Below are 13,099 nucleotides of genomic sequence, written 5' to 3' on the forward strand. Positions count from 1 at the left end.
CACACCTTATCTTTAATTATTTAATTTGTTAAAAAAATTCATTCTCCCCCATGGCAACTACATATTTCACAGGAAGACCCTCCAGGTTGAGGAGATAACCTCGTACAGAATGATGGTTTTTCTGTGAGCGATTTGAGGTTATACATGTTAATGATGTTCACTTAATGGAGCCTAAAATGCGTATCCAATCAAGTTCAAGAATCCACCCAGAGTATAGGGATAATAGTAAACAAAACACACAGACTGATTGGAGGAAAACAACCTTCTTGAATGGGACGATCAATATACAATAGACATCCACAATAAAAGTACAAAAGAACAAAAGAGAACAAGATTGCCAAAGGGACCAACTAAAAAGAAGATACACACTTGGTGTCACCTCCTGATACACACTTGCTCTTCTTCTTCTTGTCCATTTTTAACTTACTTGCGTTCCCGCTGACGTTAGTCTTATTCTTCTTGTTATCGATCTTTTTGTTTATTTGTTTGGCAGGCCAACTTAGACATCGGGTTTTTCCAAAACCTTCGATGACGACAGAGTTCTCTTCAAAAAACAACGGCCAACAATTTGTCTTCACGATAGAGGCTTGCATACTCTTACCCCCACCGCAAGATTAGTTTCTCAGCCCTTTGCTTGTAGATGGTGTTAGCTTCAGAAAGCCTGTAACCAACTCAAGAAGCTACCAGAAACGGGAAAGAAACAAGAAGAGAAGAAGAAATCAGAAACTCGTAAGAATGAAAAAATTACGCTCTGCATTCCGTGGAACACATAGCCCTTTATATAGGGCGTCCAATAGGATAAGGAGGGAGAGAGGTGTCTCTAACTAATTCCCGTGACAGCTGGCGTCGCAGCCGAGGCGGCAGCATCCTCGCCGTTATAACTCCCGAAAACGGACGACCACGATTAACCTGAAACAGAAGTAATTTTGACCTGGGAACAGAAATTCCCAAATCGGCGTTGCCGGAGAAACCGTTGACGACGGTGATCCTCCGACGAGCTTGAGCAAACTCCATCAATCTCCTCCTTGCTCTAGCTCCTCCGTGCGAAGACATCGTACTCCAATACGGCCTCGCATCTCTTGAAATTTCAACTTTCCAAGAGCTTTAGTAAATACATCCGCCAGTTGATCCTCCGTCCGAACATAGCATATCTCGATCTTCTTATTTTCAACACACTGTCGAATAAAATGATACCTCGTATCAGTGTGCTTGGTTCGGTTGTGGTGGACTGGGTTCTTGCTCAAAGTAATGGCCGATTGATTGTCCACCATTAATCTCACAGTCTTTTGCTCCTCGCCCTTCATCTCACTGATCAGACGATTCATCCACACGGCCTGACAAGAGGCTTCGGTAGCTGCGATGTACTCAGCTTCACATGAGGATAAGGCAACAATATGTTGCTTCTGTGATAACCAGCTGACTGCCATTCCACCAGAGGTGCTTTTCCGATCACTAATGTCTCCGGCAAAATCGCTGTCATTGAACCCCATTAGTTCAGAGTTCGAATCTCCCTTCTTGTAGAATAGCCCGAAGTCAACTGTGCCTTTTACATATCTCAGCACCCTCTTGACTCCACTGAAATGTTCTTGAGCAGGATTCTCCATGAATCTGCTTAAGATTCCCACTGAGTAGAGTAAATCGGGTCTTGTGTGTGTCAAATATCTCAGACTCCCGATTAGACTCCTAAACTCTGTGGAATTCACCCTTGTTCTTCCTTCATTGCAGGTGAGTTTTGCCCGAGCTTCAAGTGGAGTGGAAACAGCATTGCAATCTCCCATCTTGGCTTTACTTTACTTCGAGATAGAAAAATAAAACTATCCCTTTGCTTTACTTCGAGTCCCAGATAGGAGCTCAGTGATCCTAGATCACTCATTTCAAACTTGAGCTTCATTTTTGCCTTGAACATATCTATGCCACCTGAGCTTGACCCTCTGACAATTAAATCGTCAACATACACACCCACAATTAGGACCTCGCAACCTGATTTATTGAGATATAGAGCTTGCTCATACTGACTCTTCACAAAGCCAAGTGAGAGTAGGCTCTGATGAAGCTTGAAGTACCAGGCTCTCAGCGCTTGCTTCAAGCCATATAGGGCCGTTTTCAGTCGAAAAACATGGTCTTCTTGCCATCCACAGTGAATCCCTCAGGTTGTGTCACATAGATTGTTTCTTCAATTTCACCATTGAGAAACACCGATTTGACATCAAGATGATGAATCATCCACCTCTTTAGAGCTGCTAAGGCAATTAGGGCTCTAATTGACTCAAATCGGACCACAGGAGCAAACACTTCTTCATAGTCAACCCCTTTTCTTTGTGAGTAGCCTTTGACCAGAGTCAGGCTTTGTGTCTTATTACTTCCCCTTGTGGATTCTTCTTCAATTTGAAGATCCACTTTAGACCAATTGGCTTGAAATTTGCCGGTGGAGTCTGCAACTCCCATGTGTGACTTCGGTCAATGGCCAGAATTTCATCTCTCATGGCCCGTCTCCATACTTCATCTTGTGCAGCTTCTGCATAGGAGAGAGGTTCTTCACCAGCTAGCATGCATACCTGATCATCCGGGATGATAGGTCTAGTCTCTTAGTACAAGTCAGCAATTGACCTGTATTTCGGGCGTTGACTTTCTTCAGAATCACTCTGAGGAACTGAATTCACCTCATGTGGAGTAGAGACCTCCACTTCTTCATCAGCACATTCAAACTCAACTTCCACACTCTGCTCATGCAAAAAATCAAGTAAGAGAGTAAAGGAATTTGAGCTTTCACCTTGCTTTGACCAAGTCCACTTCTCTTCTTCTTCGAAGATCACATCTCGACTGATAGTGACCATGGAGTTGACTGGGTCAAAACATCGATAGGCCTTCGATCCAAGCTCATAACCAATGAAAATCATGGGTTGACTTCGGTCTTCCAGCTTACTCAAATGTCTTCTAGTGTGCTTCACGTGGACAATTGACCCAAGAGTCCTCATATGATCAACAGCTGGCTTTCTTCCAGTCCACTTCTCGTATGGGGTTTGACCCTGCAAGCTTTTAGTGAAAGACCGATTAAGTATACAAATAGCAGTACTTACTGCCTCTCCCCATAGCTCTCTAGGGAGGTCTTTTGCCTTCAACATGGCTCAGACCATGGACATCACAGTCCTGTTCTTCCGCTCCACTACCCCGTTCTGTTGAGGTGAGTAAGGCGCGATCAATTGCCTCTTAATGCCATGTGAGAGGCAAAAACTCGAGAATTCCTCGGATGTGAACTCTCCACCTCTATCAGACCTGAAGGTTTTAATCTTCAATCCTTTCTCTGTCTCTGCCAGAGTCTTGAACTGTTTGAAGGCTTCAAATGCACCAGACTTTTCCTTCAACATCGCCACCCACGTTAGCCTCGAAAAATCATCAATAATTAGGAGGAAATACCTGCTTCCCCCTAAGGTGGGTGGTGAGATTGGACCACAAATGTCAGCATAGATGAGCTCTAAAGGCTCAGATGTGCAGAATGAGGATGCCTGAGGGAAAGACACCCTGTGTTGCTTTCCGGCAACACAACTTTGGCAGAGTTGACTTGGCACATTGATCCATGGAAGTCCTTCTACAAGCTGCTTACTGGACATCTCCTTCAACGTGTGAAAACTAATATGGCTAAAACGAGTGTGCCACAGCCAATTCTTGGAATCGTCTTCAGTAGTGACCATACATTGATCCACTACTTTGAGCTTTAGCAGATAGAGCCGCCCCTCGGATCTCTGCACTTCAGCAAATAATCGTCCATAACAGTCAAAGATAGTCAGCTTACCTCCACCCATGGTCATACTGCAGCCTTGTTCATCGAGTCGACCGAGACTGAGGATATTTTGCCGCCAAATCAGGTACAAATAGCACATTAGGGAGCCGGAGAATGCCCCCATTCTTCTGATTGATCTCAATGTCGCCGCGTCCTTCAATTCGGATCTTTGAATTATCCCCGAATTTGACAAATCCTGATGCTGATTTGTCCAGATCGCAGAAGAAATTTCGGCCCCCTGACATATGATTCGTTGCTCCCGTATCCAGATACGAGAGAGCTGGATCAGAGAGCGCACTCTCAGATCCATGAAGGAGCAAATCACTTGCCTCTTCGACTACGGCCATGAGGAGAGAGGAAGTCGCCACTGTCGGAGCAGAGGAGGTCGCCGCCGCCGCCGCTACTGCCAGAGTGGACTCAGCCACATAGGCCCGATCTTCTCTTTCTTTCTTCGTACTTAGACATTCGTAGGCGAAATGTCCATATTTCTGGCAATTGTAACACTCGATTGCCGATTTATCAAATGACTTCTTCTCTTTGTCATCTTGAGGAGGCTGATTGCATCCTCGGTCATGTCCTCGGCCACGATGATGACCTCTTCTGCGCGACGAGGACTCCTCCTCAGACGAGATCTTGGCTTTGCTCATAGGCTTGGCCAGTGAGGCCTGCTCCTCTTCGCGAGATTCCCGTTCTTTGAGCCGCAGCTCGTGAATGGTGAGCGAGCCGATGACCTCATCAAGACTCACCTTGTCCAAGTCGCCATACTGCTCCAGAGGAAGCGTGAGAGCATCGAATTTTGAAGGCGTCACCCGTAGAAATCGCCGCACCACATCTTTCTTCTCCATCGCCTCTCCCAAATTTCGCAAATCGGAGACGATGTGCGTGAATTTCATCGCAAAATCCACGACAGAGTCTGTCTTGGCCATAGTGAGCATGTCTAAGTGCGCTTCAATCCTTGAATGCGGGACTGAATCACTCTGTCCACGCCGAGATTCCGCTGTCGAAGGATCTCCCAATCCCACTGTGTCCAGCATCACCAGCAGATCTTCTGGAACGGCGCTGATGATTGCAGAAAGCGCTAAGCGATCTTTCTTCTTCGAGACATTCTCTCTGACGATTGCCTGCCACAAGTCATGAGAGTCGAGGTATACTTCCATGGACATGGACCACACGCGGTAGTTCGTCTTGGAGAGTTTGAGAGACGGCGCCTGCGCCGCCATCTCTCCCCAGCGCTCGCTGGAAGTGCTTGCCTCGTTCGTCTTCTTCGCCATGTCTTGATCCCGTGGAATCGAGTTGCTCTGATACCACTTGTTAGCTTCAGAAAGCATGTAACCAACTCAAGAAGCTAACAGAAACGGCAAAGAAACAAGAAAAGAAGAAGAAATCAGAAACTCGTAAGAATGAAGAAATTCCGCTCTGCATTCCGTGGAACACATAGCCCTTTATATAGGGCGTCCAATAGGAGAAGGAGGGAGAGAGGTGTCTCTAACTAATTCCCGGGACAGCTGGCGTCGCATCCGAGGTGGCAGCATCCTCGCCGTTATAACTCCCGGAACCGGACGGCTACGATTAACCTGAAACAGAAGTAATATCGACCTGGGAACAGAAATTCCCAAATCGGCGTTGCCGGAGAAACCGCCGACGACGGTGATCCTCCGACGAGCTTGAGCAAACTCCATCAGATGGCATTCATTATAGTATTGGTTTTATTTGTTCCGACTTTTCTGCTCCTTCATTTGAAACAAGTGTGCCTCGTGCTTTCCTTTCTATCTGCAGAAACTGGTGGGTTTTGATGTAATGTACCGAAAGACAATCCTTCGTAAACGTTATATAACAATATACAATAATACAAGGACGAGAGACGGGCACCATAAATAAAACATGTAACCTCTAGACTTCTCTTGTCGGTGATTTCAGTCATTTCCGACGAAGACAAGTCCTTCGCTTTATTCAACATCAAGAAGAAATTCGAGATGTCGTTTGATGAAATCATGGCGCCCAGAATATCAGTTAACCCTGCTGCAGATTTGTCTAATATTTCCGCTAGAACCGGTTAGAGGGGCGATGTTTCCCATCTTCACCATGGAGTCGACGAAGTCTCTGAAGAAAATTGCCTGGTTGGCAGCGTAGCTGCTGACGATGGAGTCAGCCGCACCGTTATTAAACAACTCCTGGTCAGAATGCAGAAGGCCGCGCTTGGAGTAGGTTTACGTAGTACGAGTTGTCAAAGGCCGCCGGAGTGTTGAGATCAAGCGGGGAAGGGACTCCAACACCGCCAGACAGAGGGCAGGTTGCCCTCCTAGTGGCGGCGAAGTCTGCGTCAATGTTGAGATCATTGTAGATGCGGTTGCGGAAGGTGGCGCAGCGGGCAACGCCCAAGGTGTGTGCACCAGATAGAGCAACGAGGTCGCGCAGGTCAAGGCCCTGGTTGGCAAAGTTGGTGATGAGGGCTGATAGGCTTGCGGATCCCGGTGGGAGGTTGCTGATGGCGGCGGCTTGGCTAGCGGTAGTCGCGTCTCGGCGTCATAAGAGCACCAGCCAGTTGGGGCCACCGCTCTACAAGAACACGACGGTCAGCGTGAGATAGATACGTAGATGTGGCCTATGATAAAAAGTTTGACTGATCTAGTTTTACTCACCAGCACGACTCCGTCGCGGGTGGCAAGCGCCAGGATGTCTGCGCAAGAGACGGAAGTGCTGCACTCTGCCTCGACGGCAGCCTTGATAGTTTCGATGACGTCCATGCCGCGGATGGCTCTGTTGGGGGGTGCACTCTGTTCCCCGATGAACGACGGAGTGTCTGCTAGGAGGATAGATGCGTCGCAACTCTGCGGTATTGTAGACAGAGACTGTGTCATAAATAAAGAAGAAGAAGAAGAAGAAGAAGAAGAAGAAGATAAGGAAGAAGAAGAAGAAGAAGAAGAAGAAGAAGAAGAAGAGGATGACGAACAAGATGATGATGATGATGAAGAAAATGAAGAAAAAGATGAAGAAGAAGAAGAAGAATAAGAATAAGAAGATTAATAAGATAAAGAGGAGGAAGGAGAACAGCACCAAAAATAAAAAGAAAAATATATGTTATCTTATCGGTGTCCATCTTAAAAGTTCCAATTCATGCGTACGTTGACGAAGCAGTCATGGAAAAAGAGACGGAGAAGTGCGGCGGGAAGTTGTGGATCGCTCTGCACAGCCGTTGACATGATTCCCTCGACAATTCTTTCGAGTCTAGGGCACCCTTGAGCATAGAAATGTGGTCTCAACTGGGCGTGTGTTTTGCTTGCGCACAAGAAAATGACCAGAAGGGAGAAGATGACAGACCCCCCGCGTATGGAAGCCATTCTTCCGCTCTAGAGCTATGCGTATTTTAACGGGTTGAAGTGCGGTGATGAAGCTGGGGGTATGTAGCTCTTTATATACACCCCACCACGCTCTATGGGACGATGCCCATGTTGACCCACAGCAAGGCTCTTTCTCAGAACGAGAGTAGTTTGACCAATTGCGTGCAAAACTATACTCTGTGGATGAGTATAAAATACAAACTGGTTTAGTTTAAATATGGATAAGTATGACATATGGCGGAAAGTCGCTAGTCACGTATGATAACAACAAAATATCTAATACGTGGGCCAAACGAAGGCTAAAGTATCTATGCGGAACAGACTGTATGGGGTTGGAGGCGTGCGACCAGGATGTAGTACTTGCTTACAACTCTAAATGTTGGCCCATGTGGACCTCGGCTAGGCAAGGATGGTACTTTTTCCAAGAAATTCAGATAAGTTTGTCTACTTTAAAACCTAATAACAATATCTCTGGACGGTTATGATATAGGCGTAAAGAGCGCCAATTACTTCTTTTGGGACGTATCTTCACAAAAAAGTTATGTCGAGATAGACAAAACCAAATTCAACGGTTGCTTGCGGTGAAACAATTCGATGCGATAAAAAACGATGATATAATATAGTTCCTATCACTAAAAGTCAACCAAAATTACCCTCCGGTTAATATCGAAATGCAAATTGTGTCGTTATGGTTCGACACTAACGTCATAATTACATATTCGTGGAATATGCTGAAAAAGAGACACGATCGTCTCATTGCATCTATGTTCAATAAAAAAAACTTGGTTGGAAAGAGAAAGTCAAGGTCTTCTTTTGCGGATTCAATTGATGGGCTAAGATATTAGATGGGGGCGAATAACGCAGTTTCCATCTCTCAACGTCATCCTAAATGTACCTCCACAATCAACGATACTCCTAAATATCTGAATAAGGGGATGAATCGTCGTATGGTGGGTATTTAGTTCCGGAATAAGTGTGATGTAACCGTCGATATGCATGACTCTGGCATATGTTTAGAACATATATTTAGTTCGTATTTCTCTCTCTCTCTCTCTCTCTCTCTCTCTCTCTCTCTCTCTCTCTCTCTCTCTCTCTCTCTCTCTCTCTCTCTCTCTCTCTCTCTCTCTCTCTCTCTCTCTCTCTCTCTCTCTCTCTCTCTCTCTCTCTCTCTCTCTCTCTCTCTCGATGTCGTGTATCGGAGGAATTCATGCAGGAACTAAATATTAGGGAAGACGATACTAGAGACTTTGAGCTCACATCACCCGCCGCCATGGCCTACTACTCTTTGATTACTTTGCGAACGGATGGGTGAGTCAACGGTATTCAATTCCTTGAAATTTCTGCGCGCCATGCGGGGCAACAGAACGATTTTCAATAATAAGGCTAGTCTGACCTATGGTCACGTCTCCATCCCGCAAAAATATCGCATACTCTTAGAATACTTTTAATCATCTGTGGGTCTTTCTCTTCATTATAATTTATTATCATCATGGAAGTCTACGACGCGAAACTAAAAACATAATTACATATTCGTGTAATATACTGAGAAAGAGAAACGATCGTGTCATTGCATCTATTTTCAAGAAAAAAAATTGGTTGGAAAGAGAAAGTAAAGGTTTTCAATTGTGGATCCAATTGATGGGCTGAAATATTAGATTAGGGCGAATAATGCAGTTTGCATCTCTTAGCGTCATCATAAATGCACCTCCACAGTCAACGATATTCTAAAATATCGGAATAAAGGGACGCATCGTTGTATGGTGGGAACTAAATATAGGAATGAGTGCGATGTTACCGTCGATATACATGATTATGGCATATTGTTAGGCCCCTAATTACTCGGCATTCCTTGCCCAGAGGCCTGCGTGCTTATTGGGAAGGATTGCCCTTGTATTTGGCTCACGACATTTCTCAGGACTGAGTCATTATGGATAGCGATATCCAAATACCTGATCTATTAGGCCATTGCGACTGCCGGTGGTGATTCACGGTAGATTGCGCACGCGCCCGTCCACGCCCAAGGCGGGACGGATCAGGTACGGCTCGTGCGTGCTGGGCGCGCAGGCTGAACCGGCCCAGGCGCGCGCGCGCAAGCGCCACGCGCCAACGCCAAGCGCCAACGCCAAGCGCCAACGCCAAGCGCCAACGCCAAGCGCCAACGCCAAGCGCCACGTGCAGGCGCCAATGCTACCCGCCAGCGCCGAGCTGTGCGCGGGGGCGGGAAGCGCTGCGCGCGGGTGCGGGATGCGCAGGCCGGGCGGCATGACGCGGGCACCGCGCACGGGGTTGTGCGGGATGCCGCGCAACGGCCGCACGGGCGGCGCGCGCATAGCGTGTGCGGGGCGCGCGGCTGGGAGACATCCCTGCCAGGAGACTAAGGCATGTGGCGCACGGAGAGCGCCGGGACGGCACAGCGGGCGCGTGGCGCTCCTGCGGGTAATGCTGGGCGCACACCGCCCAGCTCTGGGACGCCGGATGTGACGGCGCCGCGCAGACTGCGCACCAGAGTGTAGACACGGGTGCTGGTGGCGTGTGTGATTGTCAAGGTAGGGGTGGCATGTGTGATCGCCACTCCCGCGGGCACACGGCACCCGGCCCGGCGCACGAATGAGCGGCAGAGCGGGCGCGCGCTGGCGGAGCGGCGACCCTGAGGCGGTGCGGCGACATTACCTCGACGCAAGGCGCCTCGTCTCGTTCCTTGTAACACCCCTCGTCTTCCCCCATGTAATCTACGATGTATTATTAATGATATTAATGCAATGACCCTATTCACTGACGGTGCCTAGCACCACCATCTCCCTAACCCCTTCTAAGCGATCTTAAGCAATCCCAAGAGTTTCCGCTGCAAGAGATCAAGGCTGCTCAGTGTTCTGCCCAAGTACTGAGGCCGGCACACGTCAATTCCGAGCCGAGAGACCTAGCTCGAGATTCCCTGTGTTTCCTGCAAAGCACGCCAGCAGTCTTTCTAGTTCGACCAGGAAAACACGACGGTAACGCGGTAACCGAGTTCAACTTGTAAAGTGATGCGAAGGCAAGGTTGAGCCATATAAACGCTAATCAGAGCCAAACAAGGTAAAAATTTCTTTTTTAAGGTGAAAAAGTCTGCCATAGGGTGGGCCAATAATATTGTTGCGAATGCTCTTTCTTCCAGACACGGATAGACATATCGAATAAAAGATTTCCGTGGAATCTCGAATAAAAATAAGTACGGTAGACTGGTTCAAAGACGAAGTTGCTTCTGCCTGCTTTTCTCTCATCAAAAAATAACATAAACGTTGTGGAAAAGATGCAAACGTCTCTGCGCGGGACTGAGGGGGTAGGGGACAGATCCAATAATTGACCATACCCAACAGCGCTAAAAGTCAAAAAATAATTCTGATTTCCTTTTCATACTACCTTGAGAATTATTTTCGTGCAGCAGTGCGAACAGCGACGGGAACAGTGATAATCCTCTTTCCAAGAAAACTACGTCATGTCGTGTGGTTGGACGCCATAAAATAATTTAGAAACACGTGGAACTTTTATCATATGCTTGAACCTCGCAATTTGCTGTACACAGCATTCATCATAACAAAACGAGACGGAATCGGCGGGGCAGGAATTCAATCTTTTTATTGGGACAAGATCGACGGGACGAGAGGTATGCTCAATTACATCGCTCAAAGTAAGCCAAATATTTTCTGCTATCGCTGTCCCTCTTAAGAGCGCCGATTCACACGTAGGTTGACGAATCAGTCATGGAAAAAGCGCCGCTGACGGGCGGAGGGGATATCCTCCTGCATAGCCGCTGACATGATTCATTGGAAAATTCTTTAGAATTATTGCACACTTGGGGATAGAAGCGGGGTCTCCACTGCAAATGTGTTTTGCAGGCGCACGAGAAAATGACCAGAAAAAAATAAGAGGATAGACCCGGCGCATGTGGAGGACATTCTTCTGCTCTTGAGCCATACGTATTTAAACATGTTATAATGCGTGTGGAGGTCATTCTTATATGCACCTCTCTACGCTCTATCGGACGACGCCAAAGAAAGGCTCTCTCTAAGAGCGAAAGGAGTTTGACAAATTTCATGCAAAATTTAAAATATAGATGACAATGACGTATGAGATATGCAAATATTTAAATGATTGTGAAATAGAAATCGTTGAACTGTGAATATAGATGACAACGAAATATGGCTGAAAGGTGCTACTGACCTATAATTGAACGGATAATAGCTACAAAATATGAAATTGGTGGACCACCCGAAGAAAAAGGATCCATCGGGGACAGGCTGCTTGGAGGCGTGCGGCGAGGGTGTATAACTTGTTTAAATATTTCAAAGTTGGACCGAATGGTCCTCAGCTACGCAAGGATAGCACTCTTTGGATGAAATTCAGATAAGGTTGTCTGGTTGGAAACTAAATAACGATTACTTCTCTTGGTACGTATCGAGTAATATAGATGTAGGCAAAATGAAACCCAACTTTTTCTTCCACCGACAGGGTTGATGGGATAAAAAACGATGGGATAATACAGTTTATATGCCTAAAAGTCAAGCACATTGGGCCTGCATTTACAATGTGGGTCCACATTCAAGCAAATCCACATTATGTCGTTATTGTTCGAAACTTAAAAAGAATTACATATTCGTGGATTATGATGAAAGAGGAAACGTTCCTCTCGTTCCATCTATTTTCATAAAACAAATAAAATAAAGTGGTTGAAAAGAGAAATGTAAGGTTTTCTTTTATTGATTCAATTAGTGGGCTAAGAGATAAGATGAGGGCGAATAATGCAGTCTGCATCTCTTAACGTCACCATAAATGTAGCTGTTGGCAATATGTCAGCGCCTAACCTCGAGAATTCGGGAGCTGGGGGTCAAAACCGAAGCACGCGGCCTCTCTCTTGTCGTTTTGTGAGGAAAAGGGCCATTTGGGGACCATTTCCCACTTATTTAAAGGGTTTTCACCTCCTAGTAAACCCTTATCCAACTTACAGCCATCAAGTGGTATTTTCTGTTCATTCTTCTTGTCCCTCTCACTGGCTTTCCTCTTTGTCTCTTGCTTATAATGTCTTCATTACTCTTTGGTGGTTACCCCTTTATCTTGGGAGTTCAACGTGGAGCTCCTCTACTACATCATATGACAAGCTAGTGCCATGCACCTATAATCTTGGACATTGATGTCACGTCGGTGACATATAGAGGTTCACATCTATATATACACCCCATATCCATCATGTCCAGGTTGATTTATTTATAAAAAAAAACACCTATGACATTAATACTGTATTAATTTTTTAATACACCTATGACTATAAATAATACTGTGTTATTTTTTTATACACCTATGACAATAAATAATACTGTATTATTTAAAACCTATAACTATAAATACTGTATTACTTTAAAAATACATAGGACCCCCCTTTAACACAAAATAAATAAAAACATGTTTGACACATATACAACGACACGAAAATGCAACACGTGAAAACACGGCATGACGCATGATGGACATGACACGACATGATGACGAACACAAACACGCGAACACAATACACAACGAACCGAACAAGCATGTACCGAAAAAAAATCAAAACAGCAAAAATTACGGGCGTGCTTTACTCGGGGTATTTGAACACAGGTGCCTTCACTGGTGCATTGGTGTGCCAGTCGGACTGGACGTGAATCGTTGGGGTTGTCGATGGCGAGGATGGCGGCTCCAAATACGTCTCTGATGAGTATTCTATAGTTTCATATGTGCAGAAATTTATAGGAATGAGAAATTTATGGGGGGTGTTGGTCTTATACATAGGACCCCCCTTTAACACAAAATAAAAATATGTTTGACACGTATTCAATGACATGAAAATGCAAAACATGAAAACACCGCATGACGCATGATGGACACAGACACAACACGACGACGAACACAAACATGCAAACATGATGCATGACGATCCGAACAAGCACGTACTGACAAAAATCAAAACAGCCAA

General features: G+C 45.9%; 1 pseudogene across 1 annotated transcript; it reads right to left on the reverse strand.

The window, feature by feature from the left end:
- Positions 1-727: 727 nt before the first annotated feature.
- LOC144711995 (peroxidase P7-like) lies at positions 728-7,236 on the reverse strand (annotated as a pseudogene). Its single transcript, XR_013583706.1, has 3 exons — positions 6,901-7,236; positions 6,418-6,606; positions 728-6,334 (listed from the first exon to the last, which is right to left on the reverse strand). The product of XR_013583706.1 is annotated as a peroxidase P7-like (transcript).
- Positions 7,237-13,099: the final 5,863 nt, after the last annotated feature.

This window comes from Wolffia australiana, chromosome 14 (assembly GCF_029677425.1).
Source record: "Wolffia australiana isolate 7733 chromosome 14, ASM2967742v1".
Taxonomy (NCBI): domain Eukaryota; kingdom Viridiplantae; phylum Streptophyta; class Magnoliopsida; order Alismatales; family Araceae; genus Wolffia; species Wolffia australiana.